The following is a 9,259-nucleotide window of genomic DNA, read 5'->3' on the forward strand; positions in this document are numbered from 1 at the left end:
GCTGTCCAGTTTTCCCAGCACCACTTATTGAAGAGGCTATCTTTTCTCCATTGTATATTCTTGCCTCCTTGATCAAAGATAAGGTGACCATATGTGCATGGGTTTATCTCTGGGCTTTCTATTCTGTTCCATTGATCTATATTTCAGTTTTTGTGCCAGTACCATACTGTCTTGATTACTGTAGCTTTGAGGTATAGTCTGAAGTCCAGGAGCCTGATTCCTCCAGCTCCGTTTTTCTTTCTCAAGATTGCTTTGGCTATTTGGGGTCTTTTGTGTTTCCATACAAATTGTGAAATTTTTTGTTCTGGTTCTGTGAAAAATGCCATTGGTAGTTTGATAGGGATTACATTGAATCTGCAGATTGCTTTGTGTAGCATAGTCCTTTTCACAATGTTGATTCTTCCAATCCAAGAACATGGTATATATCTCCATCTATTTGTATCATCTTTGATTTCTTTCATCAGTGTCTTATAGTTTTCTGCATACAGGTCTTTTGTCTCCTTAGGTAGGTTTATTCCTAGGTATTTTATTCTTTCTGTTGCAATGGTACATAGGAGTGTTTCCTTAATTTCTCTTTCAGATTTTTCATCATTAGTGTATAGGATTGCAAGAGATTTCTGTGCATTAATTTTGTATCCTGCTACTTTACCAAATTCATTGATTAGCTCTAGTAGTGTCCTGGTAGCATCTTTAGGATTCTCTGTGTATGGTATCATGTCATCTGCAAACAGTGACAGTTTTACTTCTTCTTTTCTGATTTGTATTCCTTTTATTTCTTTTTCTTCTCTGATTGCTGTGGCTAAATCTTCCAAAACTATGTTGAATAATAGTGGTGAGAGTGGGCAACCTTGTCTTGTTCCTGATCATAGAGGAAATGGTTTCAGTTTTTCACCATTGAGAACGATGTTGGCTGTGGGTTTGTCATATATGGCCTTTTTTTTTTTTTTTAATAATTAATTAATTTATTTATTTATTTTTGGCTGTGTTGGGTCTTCGTTTCTGTGCAAGGGCTTTCTCCAGTTGCGGCGAGCGGGGGCCACTCTTCATCACGGCGCGCGGGCCTCTCACTGTCGCAGCCTCTCCCGTTGCGGAGCACAGGCTCCAGACACGCAGGCTCAGTAGTTGTGGCTCACGGGCCTAGCCGCTCCGCGGCATGTGGGATCTTCCCGGACTGGGGCACGAACCCATGTCCCCTGCATTGGCAGGCGGATTCCTAACCACTGTGCCACCAGGGAAGCCCTGGCCTTTTTTTTGAGGTAAGTTCCTTCTATGCCCACTTTCTGGAGGGTTTTTATCATAAATGGGTGTTGAATTTTGTCGAAAGCTTTTTCTGCATCTATTGAGATTATCATATGGTTTTTCTCCTTCAGTTTGTTAGTACGGTTTATCACATTGATTGATTTGCATATATTGAAGAATCCTTGCATTCCTGGAATAAACCCCACTTGATCATGGTGTATGATCCTTTTAATGTGCTGTTGGATTCTGTTTGCTGGTATTTTGTTGAGGTTTTTTGCATTTATGGTCATCAGTGATATTGGACTGTAGTTTTCTTTTTTTGTGACATCTTTGTCTGGTTTTGGTATCAGGGTGATGGTGGCCTCGTAGAAGGAGTTGGGGAGTGGTCCTCCCTCTGCTATATTTTGGAAGAGTTTGAGAAGGATAGGTGTTAGCTCTTCTCTAAATGTTTGATAGAATTCACCTGTGGAGCCATCTGTCCTGGGCTTTTGTTTTTTGGAAGATTTTTAATCACAGTTTCAATTTCAGTGCCTGTGATTGGTCTGTTTATATTTTCTGTTTCTTCCTGGTTCTGTCTCGGAAAGTTGTGCTTTTCTAAGAATTTGTCCTTTTCTTCCAGGTTGTCCATTTTATTGGCATATAGTCGCTTGTAGTAATCTCTCATGATCCTTTGTATTTCTGCAGTGTCAGTTGTTACTTCTCCTTTTTCATTTCTAATTCTATTGATTTGAGTCTTCTCCCTTTTTATCTTGATGAGTCTGGCTAATGGTCTATCAATTTTATTTATCTTCTCAAAGAACCAGCTTTTAGTTTTATTGATCTTTGCTATTGTCTCCTTCATTTCTTTTTCACTTATTTCTGATCTGATCTTTATTATTTCTTTCCTTCTGCTAACTCTGGGGTTTTTTGGTTCTTCTTTCTCTAATTGCTTTAGGTTGTTTATTTGAGATGTTTCTTGTTTTTTGAGGTAGGATTGTATTGCTATAAACTTCCCTCTCAGAACTGCTTTTGCTGCATCCCATAGGTTTTGGATCGTCATGTTTTCATTGTCATTTGTTTCTAGGTAGTTTTTGATTTTCTCTTTGATTTCTTCAGTGATCTTTTGGTTATTTAGTAGTGCACTGTTTAGCCTCCATGTGTCTGTACTTTTCACAGATTTTTTCTTGGAATTGATATCTAGTCTTATAGCGTTGTGGTCGGAAAAGATACTTGATACGATTTCAATTTTCTTAAATTTACTAAGGCTTGATTTGTGACTCAAGATAAGATCTGTCCTGGAGAATGTTCCATGAGCACTTGAGAAGAAAGTGTGTTCTGTTGTTTTCGGATGGAATGTCCTATAAATGTCAATTAAGCCCATCTTGTTTAATGTATCATTTAAAGCTTGTGTTTCCTTATTTATTTTCATTTTGGATGATCTGTCCATTGGTGAAAGTGGGGTGTTAAAGTCCTCTACTATGATTGTGTTACTGTTGATTTCCCCTTTTATGGCTGTTAGCATTTGCCTTATGTATTGTGGTACTCCTATGTTGGGTGCATAAATATTTACACTGTTATATCTTCTTCTTGGATTGATCCCTTGATCATTATGTAATGTCCTTCTTTGTCTCTTGTAATAGTCTTTATTTTAAAGTCTATTTTGTCTGATATGAGAATTGCTACTCCAGCTTTCTTTTGATTTCCATTTGCATGGAATATCTTTTTCCATCCCCTCACTCTCAGTCTGTATGTGGCCCTAGGTCTGAAGTGGGTCTCTTGTAGACAGCATATATATGGGTCTTTGCAAGGAGTTTGATATCCTGATCATACTGGTTCTTGTCTGTTGCCCTCCCCACCTCCCACTAACCCAGACCCATCCTCTGCCCTTCTTAGCCCCAGTCTGAGCCCAAGCAGGCTGACCCCTATGGGCCACGTCACTCTAGTTTCCAACTGGGTTCAGCCAATGGGAGGCACTGACTGCAGAGAGGGGCTGGAGAGAGGTGGTCGGTGGGCAGGAGGGGAGAAAAGTCAGGGCATTTCTTTCTCCATTGCCAGCCTGCTGCAGACGGAGGCTCTGGCAGGACCTGCATCCCCCCAGGACAGGAGCTCTGGAGAGACAGCCTCTCCTCCAGGACTTGGACGCCGGCATTCTAATCCTTTTGCCCCTTCAGCACTTGGGATGGTGATGTTCTCTGCCTTTTCTTGTTCCTGGTGCTTCACGAAACACTATTGATTCCCTTTACTTTGCCTGCTCTCCCATAAGTGATTCCTTCATTAAAGTCCTTTTCAGGAGATAAAAGAAATTTTCACATATTGAGGTATGGTGAAGTCATTCTGACTAATACATGAGTTTACCTGAATTTTAACTGCTAACTAAAACAGCCTGTGTGTAGCCTATCAAGTGTACATTGTACATCCACTTTAATTATTAAAGAAAAAGGCACATTGACTAGAAGTAAAGAATGTCCATGTTAAAAATAAAGATCAAATGCCTCCCTTCCTGGCCTGCCAGTGCTGGAACTCCTTTGATGATAAGACTCCCTTCCCAGGTGCCAAGGCCATACTGACTCGCTATGTATCTGTTTTTCTGAAACCTTGAAGGAATGGATTCCTGACTTATTTGATGTTCTTGGTTCTGACAAGATATAAAACTGTGTTGAAATCCGTGCTTCTCTGGAGCAGTTCTCTGGAGTGGTTATCTGAGAAGCTGTCTTCCAGGCTATAGTCCTCAGTTTGGCTCAAATAAAACTCTTTTCTATTCCTATTATAGATTTTTTTTATTGATTGTTTTCATCAACACAGGAGATGGAATTCTGGCTGGTTTTGTTTGTTTTTGCCAGAACCCTGATTGATTGACTTCTTCTTCTTCTCTTATTTTTTTAAAAATTTTTATTGGAGTATAGTTGATTTACAATGTTGTGTTAGTTTCTGCTGTACAGCAAAGTGAATCAGTTATACATATACATATATCCACTCTTTTTTAGACTTTTTTCCCATATAGGCCATTACAGACTATTGAGTAGAGTTCCCTGTGCTATACAGTAGGTCCTTATTAGTTATCTATTTTATATACAGTAGTGTGTATATGTCAATCCCAATCTCCCGGTTTATCCCTTCCCCCTGCTTTACTTCTTGAGTGATTAAAAAAAAATAGTACATTACTTTCTTTTGCTAGCAAACGTGAACTGATTTGTAATGGCTATGCACTATTGCAACACAGATAAACAGTATTATAATTTAACCATTCCTTTTCACTATTGGCCCCAACAGGAAGCAGATGGCACTGTTAAATTTGAATAATTCAAATTAGAATAATTTATTTATAAAGAGATTAATTACAAAGGAGTGAGCAGGGTGGAGAGGAGCTACAAAGCAGTGTCATAATCTGAGGGTAGCATTGTGGAGCTCTTAGGTCCTCCAGTCCAGAGGGATGAGAGGAGGAAGCAGGTCTCAGAAATTAAAAAGAAAGTCAGATAGAGGAGACCATCAGCTGTAACTTTCATTTGAGGGACACAGCCAGCCCAAGGTGACCTCATAGGCACCGGGAGAATAAATACTTTCTCCCTCCAGTCTCCTACCAGGGCACCCCATTGGCTGGACTTATCTGGTAGCCAGAGGGTGTGGGCTTCCTGTAGATACAGTTCAACAACCTCCCAGGGCAGAGAAAAGTGGAGAGTGATTCCTGGGGTCCAGGGGCAAACTCCAGCACTTCAGTAAAGTGAGGACTGTTGCCATAGCTCTCTCTTAGGAAAGCTTTTCTACAAAATACAGCCTGAGACAAGGATTGAAGAGCTGACAGTTTATTTGGGGTGTGCAAGCCCAGGATGGTAAAGGTGAGGAAATAAGGGGAAGGAAGCAAGGAAAAATGGGAAACAAAGTGATGCGATGTGTTGCCATGCTGGCCACTGTTTCACAGTGAACTACAAAGAGACTGCTGCCTCTGGGCAGGGATGTTGGCTCAGCACCTGGAACTTCTCCAGAAAATTTTCAGGAAGAAATCAAATCTTAGAGCAATCCACAGGGAAGAAAGGAAAGGGAATTTGTCTGCCCCATTCCGTACTATATCCTGTATCTCATCAGTCAAGGTTCAACTCACAGGGAGTAGACTTTGCTACACTCTGAGTTATATCATCCAACCCCTTAGTGGCTGCTCAGAAAATCAGACCCCATGCCCCACGGTGTGACATTTCATCCAGGCTGGGAGCAGGAGGATGACTCGGCATGATTAGGGCTCAGTCAGGGTGAGGAGTGCAGCCTCGGGGATTCCACTTGGACTCTAGCTACCTAAGGAGGCTAGGCAAAGGCTCTGGCAAAGGTGGCAGCACCACGGTCTGGGAGGCAGGGGATACTTTCAAAAAAAAGAAGGCAGGTGAGAAGGTACACAGGGTCTGTAGCCACAACAACCTCAGATCCAGAACTGCAGGAAGAGGGTGCCAGGCAAATCACACAGTCTTACAGCATCTACACTGCCTTCAAACTATGGACTGTAATATCACCTTATATTTTGATCTAATTTTTAATCTGCTTAGGTGCAAAGTCAGTCCTCTTAAACTTCTCCGGATTTTTCTTTTTCTGAAGATAGTGGACCAATCCTGGAAGTCCAGAAGATTTTGATTCCACTGATCTCCCCAAGTCCAAACTGCCCTTATCTTATTTCTCACCTACTTGTGATGATCTGAAAATTGCTGTTAATGGGTCTTAGCACACCCAAAGAGTGATTTCAAAAAATACAAATAACAACTTCAGGTAAAAAAAAAAATCCAAAATACCTAATAATCATTTACTCAAGCTTAAGAAAAATCAGTCTTTCAATAATGACCACTGTTCTCTTTAGAGGCTCTCAAATAATTAGTTGGAAAGAAGAATTAAAATGTTGGTTCAGTATGCTGACTTATAGCTTAGACATTATATTTTGAAAAAAACTCTGTGTTAGCAATTGAGTTGGCTAGATGTTCTCCACAAAATAACAGAGACAGTATTTTAAATTTGAAAAGTAAATGATTCTAAGTAACTATTTTCTTCTATATTTCCTTAGCATCGTTTAATATATAAGAGCATGTATGTTTGCATGTATATATTTATAAAATCCTGTTTATTAATGTTTTCTAACTTCAAGGACAAATACAAAAAAACATATTGTGGTAAGATAAAATGGTCTCTATGATACCATTCTTTGTAATTTGTTGAGATCTTCATGACCCAGTATGTAGTAACTTTTCTTAAATGCACTATGTATATATGAAAATAATCCATGTGTATATATTCTATTTGAGAATATTTATGAACAATCTCCTAAGGAAGGAAACAAAAGCAAAAATAAACAAATGGGAGCTAATTAAAAGCTTTTGCACAGCAAAGGAAATCATTGACAAAATGAATAGACAACCTACTGAATTGGAGAAAATATTTGCAAATGATATGACCACTAAGGGGTTAATATCCAAAATGTATAAACAGCTCATACAACTCAATATCAAAAAAATCCCCTGAACAACCCGATTAAAAATGGGCAGAAGACCTGAATAGAGACTGCAGTGAAAGCCGAGACAGCGGGCAGGCGAGCAGGGGGCGGGTGGACATCTTGGGATCTGAAGAGTGGCCAGGCCGGCTGAGCAGGGGGCCGCGGACACCAGGTCTGTTCTCAGAGCGATGGGCCGCGGAGACTGAGCTGCCGCCATGACTGGAGGCTTATTCATCTATAATCACAAGGGGGAGGTGCTCATCTCCCAAGTCTACCGAGATGACATTGGGAGGAATGCAGCGGTTGCCTTTCGGGTCAATGTTATCCATGCCCGGCAGCAGGTACTCAGCCCCGTCACCAACATTGCTCGCACCAGTTTCTTTCATGTTAAGTGGTCCAACATCTGGCTGGCAACTGTCACCAAGCAGAATGTCAATGCTGCCATGGTCTTCGAATTCCTCTGTAAGATGTGTGACATAATGGCTGCCTACTGTGGCAAGATCAGCGAAGAGAACATCAAGAACAATCTTGTGCTCATATATCAGCTGCTGGATGAGATCCTAGACTTTGGCTACCCAGAGAACTCAGAGACAGGCGCGCTGAAAACCTTCATCACCCAGCAGGGCATCAGGAGCCAGCATCAGACAAAAAAGAGCAGTCTCAGATCACCAGCCAGGTGACTGGGCAGATTGTCTGGCGGCGGGAGGGCATCAAGTATCGCCACAACGAGCTCTTCCTGGATGTGCTGGAGAGTGTGAACCTCCTCATGTTCCCACAGGGGCAGGAGCTGAGTGCCCATGTGTCAGGCCGGGTGGTGATGAAGAGCTACCCAAGTGGCATGCCCGAGTGCAAGTTTGGGATGAATGACAAGACTGTCATTGAGAAGCAGGGCAAAGGCACAGCTGATGAAACAAGCAAGAGCGGGAAGCAATCAACTGCCATTGACGACAGCACCTTCCACCAGTGTGTGCGACTCAGCAAGTTTGACTCGGAGCGCAGCATCAGCTTCATCCCACCAGACAGAGAATTTGAGGTCATGAGGTATGGCACCACCAAGGACATCACCCTTCCTTTCCAAGTGATCCCGCTAGTTCGGGAAGTGGGACGCACCAAGCTGGAGGTCAAGGTGGTCATTAAGTCCAACTTCAAGCCCTCACTACTGGCTCAGAAGATTGAGGTGAGGATCGCAACCCCACTGAACACCAGTGGGGTGCAGGTGATCTGTATGAAGGGGAAGGCCAAGTACAAGGCCAGCGAGAACGCCATCATGTGGAAGATCAAGCGCATGGCAGTCATGAAGAAATAGCAGATCAGCGCTAAGATTGAGCTTCTGCCCACCAACAACAAGAGAGATGGGCTCGACCCCCCATTTCAATGAACTTTGAGGTGCCATTCGCGCCTTCTGGCCTCAAGGTGCGCTACTTGAAGGTGTTTGAACCGAAGCTGGACTACAGCGACCACGATGTCATCAAATGCGTGCGCTACATTGGCTGCAGCGGCATTTATGAGACCCGCTGCCAGCTGCCTAGTGGCAGCTAGCCCGTCTCCCCACCCCCCTCTTCCACAGGTCTGGGTGCCCTCCACCACCACACATCAGTGTCTCCTCCCTCCTGCTTTGCTGCCTTCCATTTGCACCAGCCCGAGTCTAGGTCTGGACCAACCACATTGCAAGCGGGGCTCCCTGGGCAGGGTGGTTTCTGAGGCTCCTGCTCCTCCCTGCATCTGCCTGCCCCAGCCCAATGCCAGGCTCTGAGTTCTGAGACCAAAGCCAGGTGGGTCCCATCTGTTCCCCTCCCCTATGGCCACATCTCTCTGGAGTGGGAGGATTGGCTGCCCCTCACCTTAGAGCTCCCCCAAAGGCCAGTAATGGATCCCCAGCCCTCAATTCCTACTCTGCTTTGGGATAGTGTGAGCTTCATTTTGTACATGTGTGACTTCGTCCAGTTATGAACCTAATAAACTCTGTAGAACGGGAAAAAAACAACACCTGAATAGACACTTTTCCAAAGAAGACATACAGATGGCCAACAGGCACATGAAAAGATGCTTAACATTGCTAATCATCAGGGAAATGCAAATCAAAACCACAATGGGATATCACCTCACACCTGTCAGAATGTCTATCATCAAAAAGATCACAAATAACAAATGTTGGCAAGGATGTGTACACTGTTGGTGGGAATGCAAATTGGTGCAGCTACTGTGGAAAACAGTACAGATGTTCCTCAAAAAACTAAAAATAGAATTACCATATATACAGTGATTCTACTTCTGCATATATATTCAACAAAAACAAAAACACTAGTTTGAAAAGATACATGCACCCTAATGTTCATAGCAGCATTATTTACAACAGCCAAGATATGGTAGCAATCTAAGTGTCAATCAACAGATGAGAGGATAGAGAAGATGTGGTATATATACACAATGGAATACTACTCAGCCATAAAAAAGAATGAAATTTTGCAATTTATAACATGGATAGACCTGGAAGGTACTATTCTTAGTGAAATAAGTCAGATAGAGAAAGACAAATACTGTATGTTATCACTTATATGTGGAATCTAAAAAATAAAACAA

At 42.3% G+C, this 9,259-nt stretch overlaps 1 pseudogene; it reads left to right on the forward strand.

Annotated features, from left to right (window-relative positions):
* The first annotated feature begins 6,816 nt into the window (after nt 1–6,816).
* LOC133090509 (AP-2 complex subunit mu-like) lies at nt 6,817–8,218 on the forward strand (annotated as a pseudogene).
* Nucleotides 8,219–9,259: the final 1,041 nt, after the last annotated feature.

Source organism: Eubalaena glacialis, chromosome 4 (assembly GCF_028564815.1).
Source record: "Eubalaena glacialis isolate mEubGla1 chromosome 4, mEubGla1.1.hap2.+ XY, whole genome shotgun sequence".
Taxonomy (NCBI): Eukaryota; Metazoa; Chordata; class Mammalia; order Artiodactyla; family Balaenidae; genus Eubalaena; species Eubalaena glacialis.